Source organism: Nasonia vitripennis, unplaced genomic scaffold, assembly GCF_009193385.2.
Source record: "Nasonia vitripennis strain AsymCx unplaced genomic scaffold, Nvit_psr_1.1 unplaced0244, whole genome shotgun sequence".
NCBI lineage: Eukaryota > Metazoa > Arthropoda > Insecta > Hymenoptera > Pteromalidae > Nasonia > Nasonia vitripennis.
The window spans coordinates 465,217-483,582 of record NW_022280023.1 but is presented as its reverse complement, the minus strand read 5'-3'; the positions used below and the strand labels follow the sequence as shown (position 1 = coordinate 483,582).

Below are 18,366 nucleotides of genomic sequence, written 5' to 3'. Positions count from 1 at the left end.
TAAGGAACCATACTTACAATATGCATGGAAATAAATTATATCCACCTTATTCTGCAATTGTAGAAGCTAAGAACGCTTGTTACCCTGAGCATATCACTTGTTCTAATAGTGGAGCGAAAGTTCATTTTATATCTTTGCTAGAACATACTATAAAACGGATTCTAATGACTTTAGATAAAGAAGTATTAACAAATGCAACGAAAAGTTTAATATTTGTGGGCAAGTGGGGAATGGATGGAGCTTCAGGATAACAGACGACAAGACAAAAATGGAATTTTGGTGATGTCGACTCCACCGATCTTGAATCAAGCGATGATAATTCTGTTTACAAATAAATACAGATGCGTCAGTGGCTGTAGTTTGATAAACAGAATTATCATCGCTTAATTCAAAATTAAAAATAAATACAGATGCGTCAGTGGCTGTAGTTTGATAATTTTGAACCTCTGCAGCTAAGGACTACAAAAAACGAAATTTTATGGGTTAACAAAAAACCTTCATGCGTGTTTTATTGTCGTCCAATAAATTTCAAATTTCTTAAAGAAAGCGATAATGTAACCGAGAAACATTACGAAAATATTTCAGCATTGCTAAAGAAAATAAAAAATTATAACTTTGTATGTATGGAGATGGCATTTGACGTAGCATTTGACATAAAATGTACCATGATAGATGGCAAAGTATGGATATTTCTTACAATCTAGATTTTAAGAAAGGATCAGCAAGATGTTCAGATAAAGATTTGAAAAAAAGAGAGAAAATCGTTAGTTCAGCAGTCTTTAAAGAGCAAACTTGGTTTAACGGTAGATGTAGTCAAGCAAGGTTCTAGAACAACTAACACAGGAAATGTGGCACGTTCTTTTTTTGCCAAATCTAAAGCAGTATCTCAAATTATCGGTGTAGACGAAGAGTTATTAATTAGAATGCATGTTATTCTACAAATTATATTTTACACAAAATAAGTTAATTTAAACGCATTTAAAAATATTGCTTGGAAACTGCAAAAAAATGCACATAAATTTACCCGTGGTATAAGACCTTCTGTGCATAAAGTGCTAATACATGAATGTGACATTATGAGGACATTTGATGGACCTATTGGGTATTTTTCAGAAGAAGCCCAGAAATCCAACAACAAAATATTTCGCCATGCTCGAGTTCGACATAGCAGAATGTATGATAGAAAAAAGACGAATGAAGATATAATTCATTATTGCTTAGTTTTATCAGATCCAGTCAGAAGCAGCTTGCGAGATGTTGAAGAAAAAAAAACTAAAGAATTAACTTCACAAGCTCAAACATTTCTGATGAAATGATAATTCAGTAATTCTAGTCCTCAATAAATGTCTCAACTTTCTATGTAAAAGTTATAAAACATTACAGATATAAAAACTAAAAAAAATGAAAAACAAAAACAAAAAAACAAAACAAAAAAACCTGTTTAAAGACTGTAACCTTGACGTGGTAAAGGGGCTTAAATTCTTTTTTAACGCAGATGACTAATAGCAGTTCATTCAACAATTACAGCTAACAAATAATGTGACTAATTTACTTGTAATAATGTCTTGAATTACGTGGTTATACGATTCTGCGGGTTTACGGTCGGGCCTGTGGAGTGAGCTTTATTATTTTTAGAAAAAATAAAGCGATTTAACTTTCTGTTCCCAGGGTTATGTTAGTTAGACTGCTTGTGGTTTGGTAGGGGTGGTTTCTAGGGGTAGGGGGTGAGTGGTTAGGTGGTTAGCTGGCTGATGGTGTGCGGCTTTATTATTTTAAGAAAAAATTAAGCGATGTAACTCGCTGTTCCCAGGGTTAGGCTAGTTAGCCTGCTTGTGGTTTGGCAGGGGTGGTTTCTAGGGGTTAAGCGGGTTAGGGGTAGGTATTTAGGTTATTAGCTGGCTTATGGTGTGTGGCTTAATTATTTTAAGAAAAAATAAAGCGATTTAACTCGCTGTTCCCTGGGATAGATGAGTTAGACTGCTTGTGGTTTGGTAGGGGTGGCTTCTAGGGGTCGCATGGGTTTAGGGGAAGGTGATACAATAATTTCCGCACCTGTAGCTTATACTTGATGCTTTTTTAAAGAGTTTTAAAAGAAATCATGGCTCTACGAATAAAAATGACGCGTGGCTCGAATTTTGTCCATTTTCTCCCACTGTGCAGCGGCAACGAGGACGACGGCGGCAACGAGAACGACGGTGGCAACGAAGACGACGGCGGCATCGAGGGCGACGGCGGTATAGAAGGCGATGGCGGCATCGAGGACGACGGCGGCAACGAGGACGACGGTGGCATCGAGGACGACGGCGGCAATGAAGATGACGGCGGCATCGAGGGCTACGGCGGTATCGAGGGCGATGGCGGCATCGAGGGCGACGGAGATAGCAACGACGTCAACGACAGCGAAGAAGAACGGCTAATACAAGTCGGGGTTATTCAAGACTACAGGGACACGTTCCAGTTGGAGTATCTAGAGGAAGATGCTCAGACTCTTTAACATCACTTCTCCTTCAGTCTCAACTATGCACCACAATTTTCATAAATAGGTGACATATTTTTATTTTATTTATTTTAATATTTATAACTTTAATTTATTTCTCTCAGCTTATAAAAAATATGTATGAATTATAACATTCATTTCAACACTAATTTGCATTTTTTAGTTTTTTAAATGTTATAATTAATGCATATTTTTGTAAAACGTACTCTTATATTTTGCATTTTTCTGTACTGCATTATTTCTTTCAAATAATGTAGATTCAAACTATTTTATTTCATTGTTTTTAGTTATTGCTAATTTCAATTCATTCATTATTATAACTTTTTTATATAATACAAATATATTTATTGTATGTTTCAGGAAAGAAAATTAAGTAGAAATGTTATTTTTATACAAATTTTATTATTATATATATTTATCAAAAATGATTATATAATTGATTAAAATGTAAATAAATAATATGAATATATAAATAAAGTATTTTTATTTATTCCCGCAAAAATTTGAATATATCGCACAACGGTAGCACGCCGAGCTCTGCACAACGACAGCACGCAGTGCTCTGCAGAATTTCCCGCCCCGATAACATGATATCGGCCGAATGACGGCACCGAGACTGCTCGGAATGGGCCACGCGTGACGTCCAGGTACCCCTGCTACATGACCCGGAAATGACGGCATTGTGTTCAGCAAAATGCTGGCACGCGGTGCAAGCATCGTGCCGACACTTAAATTAAGAAAAAACAAAAAAATTAAAACCCTAACGGGGATCGAACCCTGAACCTTTCAGTGAGCAGGCTGGCACTTTACCACTCGACCATGAACACTTGTTACAAGTCATAGCTAATTGTGTCCTTATGTACTGCGAGCAGCTGTTGATGTTAATAAAGTTGCAAGTTATTGTAATAAACAATCACCAAAATTATTATTAACACGTTTAATAAGATTGATATTCGCCGCTTATTTCGTGCAAGGCGCCGGTTTTTTCGCTAGTTTTTCGCTAGTGTATAATAAATAGTGTATAATGGCGATTACTCAGCCAATCAGTATAAAATTAATGTTTTAATAATGTATTATTAGTGGCGATTACTTAGCCAAGCAATATATTATTGCTTCTTCCTAGAAGAAACTTTGTGATAGTAAAATTTTTAGTTTCGTCAAAACTTCTAGAAAATACTTTTTGGTGTGTTAGAAGTTCAAATCAAGTGTCTTTAGAAAATGTCTGTATGGATGTGTATGTAGATGTGTGTGTATGTGTGTGTGTGTGTGTGTATGTATACTGTAATATTTCTGTATCAACTACTCCGTCAATATCAATAAAATTTGACATGCATATATATTTTTGCATTCTAATTTCGGGAAAAAGAGTTATTTTTTATTATCTCAACTATATTTTTTTATGGCCATTTTTAGATTTTTGAAAAATACTATTTAGCGTTTTTTCAATCATCCCATTGTTACAAAGAATTCAGCTATAATGCAATAAAATTACCTACTTTTCCTTGATTGGTTCTCGGGATCAACCGCTCTGTTCGGCAGATAAAATGAAAAAGGTAATTTTTTTTTAAAAATTCATATCTCTGAAACTAAACATCATCACCTAACGAAAAAAATCATGTCGATGGATCACGTATCAAACTATATCCCATTAAAATTACAAGTTATTTGACTACTTATTTTTTCAGTAAAAAATCGAAAATCGGAAAAAATGAGTTTTTTTGTGCCTCGATTACGGAAGTAAAAAGGCTTTATTGCACTTGAGATATTGGGAAAAAGTAGATATTTTATATGTCTTGGCTAAGTTTATTGCGCAGCTTTCAAACCCCTGTGGTTCTTAACATATCAAGGTTTCAATTTTTTTTTTTAATTTTTTGATTTCTTATATCTCTAATACAATGTAGTTGAATGCTTTAAAATTTTATTTGTTGATTTGCCATAAAAATAGCTATCTGCTGCTAAAATTTTAAACGATTCCGTCAAAGGTTTTCTAGTAAAAAGCTAGAATACTAGAACTTCATGATACGCGATGGTTTCAAACAAGGGGATGGGCTCTCTACGGTGCTGTTCAACTTAACGTTAGAGTATGCCGTTAGAAAAATGCAGGTTAGCCAGCTGGGCGCAACGCTTAATGGAACAACGCAGATACTAGGCTACGCAGATGATTTGGATATACTGGGGGATTGTAGGGAAACGGTAGCAAGAAACGCGGAAATCCTCATAAAAGCGGTGGAGTATACAGGGTTAGAAGTGAGTGAATCAAAAACAAAGTACATGATTGTGGATAAGCTAGGCATCTGCAGAGGGGAGGAAGATCTCAGAGTTGGGAATGTTACTTTTGAAAAGTTTAGCGAATTCAGGTATCTGGGTACGACCATAAATGATAGAAAAAAGATTAATGTCGAAATAAATAAGAGACTCCATTCGGGTAATGCTTGCTTCTACGCCGTGAGTAATTTACTTAAGTCGAGGCTGTTGTCTAAAAACGTTAAAATAAGAATATACAGGACAATAATACTGCCGGTGGTTCTGTACGGGTGCGAAACGTGCATGCTCTCACTAAGCAGGCGGACAACCGTTTTAGGGTATTTGAAAATAAAGTCTTGCGAAAAATATACGGGCCGAAGAAAGATGAGGAACCCGGGGAATGGAGGAGACTACACAATGATGTTTACACAATCTGTACGCGTCACCAAATATTAACAGAATAATAAAATCGCGCAGATTGGGATGGGCAGGGCACGTAGCGAGAATGGGAGACGACCGTACGGCAGCGCGTGTCATGAAGGGCAGGCCGATGGTAGCGCGACCTCTAGGTAGACCTTGACGTAGATGGGAGGACAACGTAAAAGCGGATCTAGTAGAAATTGCACGAGTGGGTGTCGATCGGAGAGGTGCATCTTGGGTGGGGTTGACACAAGATAGGGCAGCGTGGAAGGCTTGCGTAGATGAGGCGATAAACCTTCGAGTTCCAAATGCCACTTAAAAAAAAAAAAATAATAAGACATTGGATTGTCAAGTGGAGGACGGACAGGGTTCAAGCCTTGGTCGGGAAAATTTTTTTCTATTGTTTTGCGATTTATTTATTTAAATTATCAATATCATCAACTATTTTATAATTATTTAGATAGAAAATAAACAATTTATTTCAATATAAACAAATATTCAAATTTTACGAGTGATTTCTTACGTGATTTTACACGTGATATATCACGTGATATATCACGTGATATTTCACGTGAGAAATCAAGTGATTTATCACGAGATTAATCGAGTGATTTTTTTCGCCAGGGAGTGTATGAGGCGGTTTTTGATACATAATTTAATATATAAGTTTTGGATGGTTTGAATTTTACTTATCGGACCTATAAATTTAGTTGGAGAAACTACGTGCCAATAAATTGGCAGCGGTTTTTTTATTTTAGAAATGTACTACTAATGGAGATGATAACTAACTATTACATAATTTATATTTTAGTTATGAATAATTAATGGCGATTACTCAGCCAATCAATATAAATTAATGTTTTAATAATGTATTATTAGTAGCGATTACTCAGTTGAGCAATATATAATTTATATTTTATTAATGTACTATTAATAGAAATAATAATTAACTGATACATAAGTTAGATTTCAGTAATGTAGCATTAGTAAAGATACCTCAGCCAATCAATATATTGCTTAAATTTTGGTAATGTTTAATTAGTGACGATTATTTGACCAATCAAAAAATAATTTGAATTTGAGTAATGTACTATTAGTGGAGATGACGCAGATTTCAGTAATGTACTAATACTGCCCATCGGTATGTCCGCTCCTTGTCGTAGGCGGCTGCTTTAGCATCTTCGCAACCTGCCGGGTGATGGGCTTACGAGAGCAGCAGTCCCCTGAGGGAGTGAATGTATGGCATTCTGGTGGGAGTGTAAATGAGGGACGATTGAACGAAACTCCTTAAGAAGAGTATCTCGATGAATCAGCGCACGGAGCGGAGATGAGCTGCAGTAGCAGAAAGGTAAACCGAATATGCAAGCTGCATGCCAACCACAGTCAGAGCCGTAGGTCCTTTAAAAAGACCTTGACCGGTCACACAGAGACGCAGGAAGGCACGTACTATCGAAGACCTCTATAAACGGGTATTCTTTGAGAAGCGAAATCACACGCGGAGCACAAGCCGGGACTATGCCCTTTCTGCGGTGACTCCGCAGCATGGTAGCGTCTTGGTGGAGAGAATTGTTGATGCATGATTGAGGGGGTCCTATAAATGGATATCTCCCGGACGTATCAGAGTGATAGATGGGAGTGTGTTGTTGTCGTCTAAGTCAGGGGAAGGCTGCTCTCAAACCAATCAAGCGGACCGCCGTGTTGGCCGTGCGGTGCGACCCGTGAGCTGCCAAAAGGAGATCCTGGTTGGGGAGACGATCTTAGGCTGCGTGCCGAAGTGACTCGAGCCACCTTTGGCTCACGCTGACGGCAAGACGGGAGGTCGGTTGCCTAGCCAGCACCGATCAATTGGCTTGGCGAGTGCCTGCTGTCGTGTGACGCCTGCTGTAAACTCTCCAGAGAGCTGAACACTTTTGTTCGGGGGTGGGAAGCTCGAGAGAGCGGAGGTGGGCTAGTGCGGCAGTGGGTTCTATATCCTGGTATGATGTACCCAGTCTGGCATCGCCTGCAGGCATGTGTTGGGGCCATGTCAGCTGCCTCCATAGACGGGGGATCCAGGGGGTCGGACACATGCCAGGACGAAGTTTGAATAATGCATGGATGAGGCAACCGAACGGAGCAATTTGAGGATGGATGGGTACGGCGTGCCTGCAGACGGAGATGTCAGCGGAGGTAAAAGTAAGAACCTAGTAGGTAGCCTGGCTACTATAAATGACACCGCGGCACAAAATCGTAAAGGGACGGGCGATATAATCGGAGGGTTGCTACAAAACTGGGAGGCTGCAGAGAGGAAGTTGGAAGACCAACTACTCATAATACGCAACAACCTGGTGAAGATGAAGGCGAAGACAAACGTCCAAAAGAATGTCAGTCGGGTAATTACGGATGGAATGTGTGAGATCTATGAAGCTGTTGAGGTTGGGATGCATGAACTCCAACGTATGAAGCAACTACGACAGACTCTCACAGAAATACAAAGGACGGACACGGAAAAAACGCCACGAACCAAACGTAAACGGGACAGACAAACCCCGACTCCGGAACCGGGAAATTCAGACAAGCAGGAGTTACCGGCAAAGGATACGTGGACAACCGCCACGAAACGAAAGAAACGAAAGGCGGCCACGGAAACAGAGACAAATGCTGCTGAAGCAAACGGGACAAAGACAAAAGAGCCCACAGCGCGCAAGACAGATCGCCCAAACCTGAAACCCAGGCGAAGCGCGATTTTGATCAAGCAGCAGAGGGCAAGACGTACGCGGACGTTCTACTTTTTATGCGACAGAGAGTGAATTTGATGGACAGTAAAGTGGACATACGAGCTATTCGTAAGACCAAAGTCGGTTCTGTATTGCTACAGCTTGAGAAAGAACAGGAGCGACAGGTTTTCCAGCAGACGTTACAAAACGTACTGGGATAGACTGCCACAGTGAGAGGCGTGACTTCCAAGGTGACACTGGAATTCATGGACCTGGACTGCGTCACAACAGTACAGGACGTCGCGGACGCGATCAACCGCGAAACGGGGACCACGACTGACCGAAATGTCCACATCTTTGACGCGAATAGCCGCGGATAAGCCCTAGCTGTCTGTGAGTTTGATACGAAGGAGGCAACGGATCTACTTAAGAAAGGCTGAATTAAAATCGGGTGAATTAATTGCCGGATCAGACCCAGACTTCGCGTTCCGAGGTGCTACAGGTGCCTTGGCTATGGACACGTGAGGGTTGACTGCAAAGGACCGGACATACAAGACTGCTGCTGGAAATGCGGCCGAAAGGGGCATGTAGCCAAGGCGTGCACAAGCGCGTCTTCCTGCTTCCTCTGCGTGGGGCGAGCCAACCAAGATCTAGCACACGTACCTGGCACGGCCGCGTGCGCAGCATTTAAGTCAGCCCTGACTGAATACAAGACGAAACAGACAAAATGTACCTGACAATACTTCAATGCAACCTGAACGGGAGCAGCTTCACACATTCGCTACTCCCACAAATTGCGGCGGAAACGGACGCGGACGTACTCGTGATAAGCGAACAGATTATAGACAGTGGGGCCGGAGAAGACTATGCTTGGACAAGGGTGGGCTCTGTCACTATTGTCAAGCTAAAAGTCCTGGAAGACGTCGTCAGAGACCTTACTGGCGATGTAATTGGCGGGCGATTTTAACGCGAGAGCGATCGAATGGGGGATGCCTACGACGAACAGACGAGCACGACTGATTCTACAAATGGCCGCCCGACTGGAATTGGAAGTCATAAATGACGGAAACGTGACCACCTACAGACGACCCGGTTTTGGTAATTCTATACCAGATAGAACGGACAGCCACGGACAGGATGTTGACAAGGCTGAGGGGATGGAGAGTGATTGAGGACTACACAGCCAGTGATCACCAGTACATCGTCTTCAACCTGACTAATGACGCCACGTCGAGGCAAAGACAGAGCATGCGGACAACACGATGGGATATTGGACGCATAAACAGGGACGAAATCAAGAGGCAACTGCGGAACGTAGTAATACGTTCTGCGGATCTGTCTCAAGGGCGGGCGGACCGAACCGCGGCTGAACGGAGTGCTAATGATCTGGAAAAGTATCTGCAGCGCATCTGCGAGGCCGCTATGTCACGGAAACGATACAGACAGGACAGAAGGCAGACCTACTGGTGGACGCAGGAAATTGCCGAAATCAGAAAAGAATGCCTCCGACTCAGCAGACTAGCGGGAAGGGAACGGGACCCGGACGAAAGAGAGGCTATCTCGCGGGAATACAAGCTCGCGAGACGGCTACTCAGACAGACGATCAACAGCACGAAACGACGGTGTTGGAGACGACTGGAAGACGAAGAGAGAGAGAGAGAGAGAGAGAGAGAGAGAGAGAGAGAGAGAGAGAGAGAGAGAGAGAGAGAGAGAGAGAGAGAGAGAGAGTACCCTAGAGTACCCTAGAGTCAGACCTCTGGGGGAAGGCTACAAGATAGTGACTCGCAAACTTGGCGCCTGGAATCCCCCCGAGACGAAGGACGCGGACACAATGGAGAGAATGGCGGAGCTTGAGAGTGCTGCAGCCAAACTAAAGCCTCGAAAGGCCCCGGGACCTGACGGCGTGCCTGGGGAGCTGCTACAGATCATCGTAGCTGCACAGCCCGATGCGCTGTTGAGGCTCTACAACGGCTGCCTGACGGCGGGAGTGTTTGGTGGGTCTTGGAAGGGCGCGCGGCTGGTCCTCATTGCCAAAGATAAGGGTCGTCCTCCTATAGGCCTCTAAGCCTCCTGAACACGCCGGGTAAATTGTACGAACTACTGCTACGACCGAGACTGTTGCAAACGGTGGTAGCCGCCGGAGACCTCTCGGACCGACAGCACGGATTTAGACGAGCACACTCAAGAATAGGAGCTATAACACACGTAGTACAGATTGTAGACAAGACAAACGATATATGCCATGGAGCCAGACCACTGGTACTCTTGGCAACGCTAGACGTACGGAACGCTTTCAATTCTGCGAAGTGGACGGACATTCTGAAGGCGTTGGAAACAACCTTTCGGGTGCCTGCCTACCTCGTGCGAGTTGTAAAAGACTATTTACGGGACCGGTACCTGACGTATGAGACATCGGACGGTACACGACGAAGAAAGTTGACAGCAGGAGTAGCACAGGGCTCAATCCTGGGTCCTGACTTCTGGAATATACTGTACGACGGACTGTTAAGACTAGATATGCCGGACGACATGTGCCTCATCGCATACGCGGACGACGTGGCGGCTGTAATAACTGCACGGAACACTCACCTGGCACAGCTAAAACTGAATCAGGTAATGAGACGCGTAAGCACATGGATGACGGATCACGGACTCCAACTGGCGCTACAAAAGACTGAGCTACTGATACTGACAAGGAAACGTATAGACACAATTATACCTATGAATGTGGGGACGGAACATACGATTACCAGAAATGAAGTAAAGTATCTGGGGGTGACTCTAGATACGAAACTGACTTCTTGGGCACACATACGTAACGCTGCAGTTAAAGCAGCAGAGACAACGAAAGCTTTGAGTAGACTCATGGCCAACACGCGAGGACGAAAACCGAGTACACGGCGACTTCTCATGAGCGTCACCCACTCGATCATGCTCTACGGAGCAGAGGTATGGGCGGATACGTTGCAGGTAAAGAAACGGGCAAAGGCTATGACGAGCGTTCAACGAACTGGGGCACTAAGAATCGCGTGCGCGTACCGGACCGTATCTGAAAACGCGATCTTCGTGATAGAGGGCGTAATTCCGATAGATCTCCTCGCGCGTGAGCGGAAACGCTTATACGTACGGAGTTCGAACGTTGGGAGGGCAGACGCTGCGACAGAAGAACGGACTAGGACGATGGAAGAATGGCAAACACGGTGAGGTGGACTTCTACCTCACCCAATTTCTGTCGGGACATGGGTACTTCCGAAGGTATCTATACAGAATGAACAGAGTGACCACATCGGAATGTACGTACTGTGGACAGGCTTGGGACGACGCGGAGCACACATTTTTCAGGTGCAACCGATGGACCGAGCAGCGACAGAGACTTGATACATTACTAGGCACGACGATCACGCCAGACAACGTAACAAAACTGATGATAACCAGCGAAAATGCGTGGAGAAGCATTGCGTCATACGTTGGTAGTATCTTGCGAGGTAAGAAAGAGGATGGATGTTTGGATAATTGAGCGAGAGCGAGGATGGAAGAATATTAGCGTAGCTATGAATGACTGGAAGTAAGGAATGGATGCGCAAAGTAAGCGCAAAGGACAGCGGCCCAGTTCGAAGTAATGTGATAAACCGTACCGGGCTGGTGTCGGGCGTACGGGGAGATATGTGTTTAGTGGGTAGGGGTGGCCGCCGCCGCCGAGTCCCACACTTAGAGTTCCCGCAAGGGAACACCAGTCAGTCCGTTACAAGGATTCACAGACTCCTACCAAAAAAAAAAAAGTACTAATACTGAAGAGTTCTCAGCAAATCAATATATAATTTATACTTAAGTATTGTTGTATTAGTAACGATTACTTATTCAATCAAAAGATACTTTATATTTTAGTAATGTTTTATAATTAATATAATTAATTTCTGAACATTTCAGAATAGACTATGTTTTTTGTGTAAATTTTGATTTCGTTGTTTGATTTTCGTTTTTTACATTCGTTATTTGTAATATTTTTATTATTTTTGTATGCAGATTCATTATTTAAAAAATTTTATTTCTTTTTTGATGTTGTTCTTGATAGTGCAACATATAACTGACCGTAACTAAATACTGGAGTAGATAAATATAAACCAACTCTGTCAAACGATTAGCCTTGAGATTTATTTACTGTCACAGCAAAGCTAAGTCTTATTGGAAATTGCCTTCTAACCATACAAAAAGGTATTTCATCTAGTGATGGAGCTAAATCGATACGAGGCAATAATACTTGTTTACCGGAATATTTTCTAGTGATAATTTCTGCTGTAAGAACATATTGTTTCATATCTTAAATTATCAATCGTGTACCATTACAAATACCACCGTCAATGTATAAATTTCTTAGGAAACTAATTATTGCACTATTTTTTAATATTAATTTATGTAGTGGCAATCCATTAAATGTTAAGGAATTTCAAAATTTTGTAGGTATCGTGTTTGTCAATTTGTCATCTGCGTCACTTTGGATTCGATCATCACTATAGCATATATAACGGTCTATATCTATTCTTTCAACTATACTTTCATATTTTTTTAGTATATTAGAATTTAACGGTGACAATATTACTTTATTTTTTAATGTCGAATCATTAGAATCAATTTTATGTCAAAAAATGTCTGTCTTCAAATAATTTTCACAAATAAATTGTTTTGGTATTTCTCTTATATTATTTTGTAATTCATATTTAGTCATATTTTTGTTTACACCTATGGCAAGTAACCAATTTTTGAATTTAATATCTAGATTTTGTAATCGTAGATTCTCACTTAATGATTGTCTTACAAATTTTGACTATAAAAAACTCCTTTTTACACATGTTTCAAGGATTTTCGTTCTGTTTCTATACCGTACTATAGGCAGGGTTTGTCTAAATTCACCAGATAATACAATAACTTTCCCTGCGAACACATTACATATATTACGAAAACATTTATCAATTGCTTCAAAAGCATGTTTTGAAACCATTGATATTTCATCCCAAATTATAATTTTTATATTTTTAATATGTTCACCATATTTCGAATGAGGACAAATATTACACGTTGTTTGTTTATTAATATTCAATGGTAATTTGAAAATACTATGAACAGTTTTTCCATTAATTAATAAATAAGCAGCAATACTAGTCCAGGTCATTGTAATGAACGGAGCATTCATTGAAATTAAATATCTAATCATCACGTTATGTAGATGACTTTTACCACTTCTACCGAGACCATCGATAAAATAATATTTATTTCCTATACTGTTAAATGTAGCATTAATGATCGGACCTTCCTTTTTTTTTTAATCGGTAGACAACGAATTAATTAATGTTTCTAAATTTTTACTATCTTTACATACTTGTAATTCGTTATTATATTCTTCATCATCGTAATTATTTTCAATACTAGATATATGGAAATCATTTCATCTCAACCCATGTAATAATAAAATACTTTCAGTGTTTTTTAAAACTCTTTGTTCTACTTGAATTTTTGGTAATTTTGGGTCCAGAAAGTGACATTTATATTTATCGTATAATTCTAACGAATTAATAGGTCTTTGAAATACAAGAACATTACATTACATTACATTAATACATTTATTCCATTCTTAATCAGTACTAATAATACCTCTTGATATACAAGTATTTGCATATTAATCATAAATAATTTCTACAGTAGGTATATCCATAAATGATTTTGCACTACATACATAAAATAATTAAAATCGTAGGAAAAAGCTTCACGCTCATTTAAATTTACAAAATCTATTCGACTAATGGAAGGTTTTATAAATTTTATTTTATTCAATTTTTTTGTTTGTTTGTTTTTTTTATCAAAAACATAATGGTACGGAATTCCGTGATATAAATATTGCGTTGCATTTTTATCTTCTTCATTTAATTTAAACCAAGATGTCTATGTAGTATGGACATTTTTATCAATCATTTCGTGTTCACATACTTCTTGATAATAAACATACTGTTCATCTTCTTCATGAACAGCTAATCTTTTAAATACATAAGATTGCTCATGTAGTAAAAATTCCCATATGCGATATATAGCTTCAGGTGCACATACATATCTGGTGGAAAGATGTTGTGATATTTCATCATATTTATATGTATCGTTATTTTTGTTTACATTGTCTTCATAACCTGGATTATCATGTCTATGTCTTCATAATATGGATTATGTATCAGGACCTTTATAAAAATATTTAAGCAAATATTTTATAGCTTTAATCGTACTACGTATTTCTACATTAGTATGACATTCTAAAAGTAATAATAAATATAGATTATACGGTACGACAAAACTATTATCTGCAATCCTATGTTTTGAAAACGTAATTTTATTACTATTTTTTCTTCGTCGGTGAGAAGGGTAACCATCAGTATTATAATGGGTTTGATTGACATAATTATTATATGATTATTTTCAGCCGGGAAGGTTTAGAAACATTTTTAGTACAACATGTTTTATCTTCATTCATACAAACACAATTTTTATTTTGTGATCCTCAGGAACCGTATATCATATTATTTTTTACTATATTGTATAATCTTGGATATTCATTTTGTATTGCAGCACTTATGATAGAATCAATTTGATCAGTATCTCGAAATTTATTATTGGTATGCAACTATAATAAGATATGAATATGTGGTAATAATTTTGAGATTACGTAAACATAACCTTTAACTTTACCAAAAATATTATTTTTTAGTAGTTTTAAAATTTTAACTTTTTCATGAAAGACTTGAGATTAAATCAGGACGATTGTGCTTTCACGCAGTGATGAATTCTCTTGAATTTCCTTCCAATTTAGATTACATGTCATTGTTACAAAAATATCTGGTTTCCCGTCGACTTGTAGTTAGGGTCATTGAATCTAAATAATTTTGCGGTATTGATTGTAACGAGTTGTAAATTTGCTTAACGAACGACGCGTTAAACGACTGGATCGCCTTCCCTCGGTGCGGCGGAGGACTCCTCTACGCCCACGAAACACCTCCGTTGCATGCAGCTGTCTCAGCTGCTTTTGTTTGGCTGGATCTACGCGCCGCCTGTCGCGTGCTCGGCTGCTCAACTGCGTTGGATACTAATAAATAACGCCCGCGGAGGCGGCGGTATTCGCAGGAAGGAACAGGAATCGGAACTAAACGAGTGAGGTTTAGAAATGACGAAAAAGCACGTAAAATAATAAGTCTAAGTTTTATTTCACTAGCGCGTCAAAACCGTGAGTTTACAAATATAAAAGAATAATAATAATACGCGCCGTGAAGGTCGCGCGCGCCGGATCACCCTCGCACGGGTGATATACACTCTCATGCACACAATCACAGTCACTGCGCGTCACACAAACCTTCACGATATCGTCGCCAATGCTCCTGATCCTGGACAGACTGCAGGACTAGACGTTGCTGGACCGCTAAGCAGGGAGATCAGGAAACCTGGACTCCGCGTCACACTCACACACAAGATATATAGATCCGCTAGACACAGCACAGCACACGAGGTCACGAGCGAAGTCCTGTGTTTACTTTCCGAAGGCCGAGAGCTATCTGAGCGCGCACCTAAAGGATTAGCCCGCGCGCTTGCTTTCTCTATCTCTCTCGCCCTTATTCCCTAATTCGCATGTGTTTTTCTTCGCGCGCGCGAGTCTACCCTGTTTCGTCGCGGCGCAGCGGTACTCATACCGCTACGAGTTAGCCGCGGTGCTCAACTCGTTACACCCCCCCCCCCCCCCCCCTAGAATCGATCTATCGACCAGATGGCGATTCTATCCATTCCGTCCGCGATGAACCGAAGCGTCGTGCATCGCGTCCGCGACTAGGAATCTGAAGATGCTGGGGCGATAAAAAAAAACACATTATTATGGTGACTACTGTTACTGGGCTTTATTAAGCCTTGTGTAGCCAAACATCTGGGCACTTGTTGCTGCGCGACACATTGGGGTGCCCGCAGATGTAGCACGAGTTCTGGGTCATCTTCTCCGACGCCCCAGAGGTTGGCGTGCGCGCTGCGATCTTCGCCTCTGGCGTGCTGGTTCGCCCCGTCGCCTGGAACCGGCACGCGCGGATTTTCGCTTCGGCGAGGGCCGCCTCCGCCCGAGTGACCTCTCGCTCGGCTTCAGCGCGCTGACGCCGCTCCTCAGCTAGCTGGCGCTTGCGGTCCTCGCGCTTTCTGCGCTCCGCAACTTATCGTCGCGCATCCTCTGCAGCGTAGAACGCCGCTCGCCCTTCCGAGCAGGCGCACCCATTTGCCAGCGCACCGGCGGAAGGCGTCACCGTGCTTGCGCACCGACTGAATTTACAGCCAATACGCCTCGCCTTCTGGCCGGCGCGTATCCAGTGACGCTTCCAGTTCCTTCACCAACCTCGTGCGGTGTTGGTGCCACGCTGCTTCAGCTACCTCTTCGCTCGACGGCTCCTTCGTTGCCTTTGAGCCAGCCGGCGGCGCTTGCGTCTCCGCGGTCTCGACTTCGCGGCGGACGGGCTTGCGCTCCAAGCGAGCCGAAATTGGTCGCCCATCTCTGGTTGCGGCGCCTGCGGGTGACGTACACTCGTCGCGATCATTACGCCCTTGCCAGCAACCAGCGCAGGTGGTTCGGGGCAGCGTATCGCCAGCCCTCTCTTCGTCGTCCTCTTCTTCGGGGGCGAGATACGCCTCCACCTCGTCGTCGGGAGGGAAGGCGCTCCAAGGGTCTTCCCCTTCGCCCACCTCACGTATCACCACGTGAGGGCGCTCGACCTCTCGGGCCAACGCGGCCATGACCCTCTCGAAGGCCGCCTGCAGCTCCTCGGGATTTATACCTAAGCAGACAAAAACCTCTAGCTTAGGTCGGCAGCCCTTTGTGCGCGCGTTTTTCTCGCTGACGTCGACAGGTTAGTAGGTTTCGTTGCATGCCCGCTGTTGCGCGAACCCTTTGGACGTCCAGGCCTCCTCTTCTTGGTGTTGACCTCCACTCTAGGAGTCTCTGGCGTAGGTCTCACACGCCTAGCCGTGTACACCTTTTTGTATGGTGGCGCTAACTTCGCGAAGCATTGCTCCGCTCTAGAAGACAATACGTGATTTCGCCTCATCACTAAGTCTCCGACTCTGTATGACGCCGGTTTACGCTTGGCATCATAGTATCGCTTCTGGCAATCTTGCGCGTTCTGCGTTCTCTGCGACGCTTGCTCGAGCAGCTGCGATAAATCCCACATGCATTCATGCCATGCATCGATCGCGCGTCGCTGCAGAAGGTTCCCTCGGCTGAGTCCCATACATCAATATGACTGGACTCACGCCCGTCGAGGAATGAGGTACGATTATACCCGAATGCGATGTCGCTCAATCGCTCGTCCTATGTATTATGGTTCTCCTCGATCATCGCGCGCACCATGTTATTAATGGTGCGGTTTACTCTCTCTACTGAGTTCGCCTGGGGTGATAAGATGGCGTCAACTTGTGTCTCACGCCTTGTTCCCTGAGGTATTGATCAATGGCCTCATTTTTGAACTCGGTGCCATTATCCGGCAGGAATACCTCTGGCGCACCGTACCGCAAGAAGACCCGCTCTCGGAGATGCTGCAGGATTGTCTTCGCGTTCGCCCGCTTAATCAGAATGCACTGTATCCAGCGGGTGAACAAGTCTTCGAACATGAGAATATATTTGTTTCCTCGAGCGGTCTTTGGTTTCGGCCCCATGACACCTCCTGCTATGATCTGCCATGGCCGAGTAATCACTCGTTTTCCCATCAGGCCGCATGGCGAGAGCTGCTCGACTTTGTATTGCTGACAAATAAAGCATCGTCGAACATACTCAGCGACGTCGGTGTACATACCAGGCCAGTAACAGTGCATTGCGACGCGCGCACAAGTTTTCTCATACCCTTGGTGACGCTGGCAAATTCTCATGTGGGCAGAAGCAGTACAGCTGCCCGCCGTACATCTTATACAGCGGGTCTTTGCTCGGATGCAGCTGTATCTCACAGACCTTTTCGCAGTACCATTCATCCTAGGTTTTGCTTGCCCATCCGACTGCCTCGAATGGTACTGCGTCTTCTTCGTACGTACGCGACAATGCGTCTGGTATGGCATAAAGCAGGCCTTTCCTATGCTCTACAGTGTAGACGTAGCCCTGCATTTCTAGCGCCCATCTTCCTAGACGTCCGGTGGGATTATGCAAGTTGCATAGCCACCGCAAACTACTGTAGTCCGTGACGACCTTAAATTAATGTCCCTCAATATACGAACTTCCGTATAGCCCAGATGACAGCGAGACATTCTCTCTCTGTGACACTGTAGTTTCTCTCGGCTTTTGACATTGTGCGGCTAGCGAATTCCAAAATCCGCTCTTCTCCGTTGATTAGTTGGAAAAGTACCGTGCCGAGACTGGTGTCACTGGCTTCCATCTGCAACACAAACTGTGATTCGAAATCTGGGCGATGAAGAATTAGTGCAGACGCTATCAGCGCTTTTACTTGTTGAAAAGCGTCTTGTTCC

At 42.5% G+C, this 18,366-nt stretch overlaps 1 protein-coding gene and 1 long non-coding RNA gene across 5 annotated transcripts in view; one reads left to right on the top strand and one right to left on the bottom strand.

The window, feature by feature from the left end:
- The window catches only part of LOC107981611, a 325,738-nt gene that overhangs the window by 122,557 nt on the left and 184,815 nt on the right, over positions 1–18,366 (bottom strand). The window contains exon 1 of one of the 4 annotated variants that reach the window (XM_031933417.2): positions 18–128. The exons of the other annotated variants lie outside the window; for them this stretch is intronic. The gene's annotated coding sequence lies outside the window, so the exon portion shown is untranslated. Of the gene's footprint in view, positions 1–17; positions 129–18,366 lie in introns of those variants that run through there. 4 annotated transcript variants of the gene reach the window in all.
- The window catches only part of LOC116418337, a 265,518-nt gene that overhangs the window by 103,112 nt on the left and 144,040 nt on the right, over positions 1–18,366 (top strand). The gene's annotated exons all lie outside the window — the stretch shown is intronic.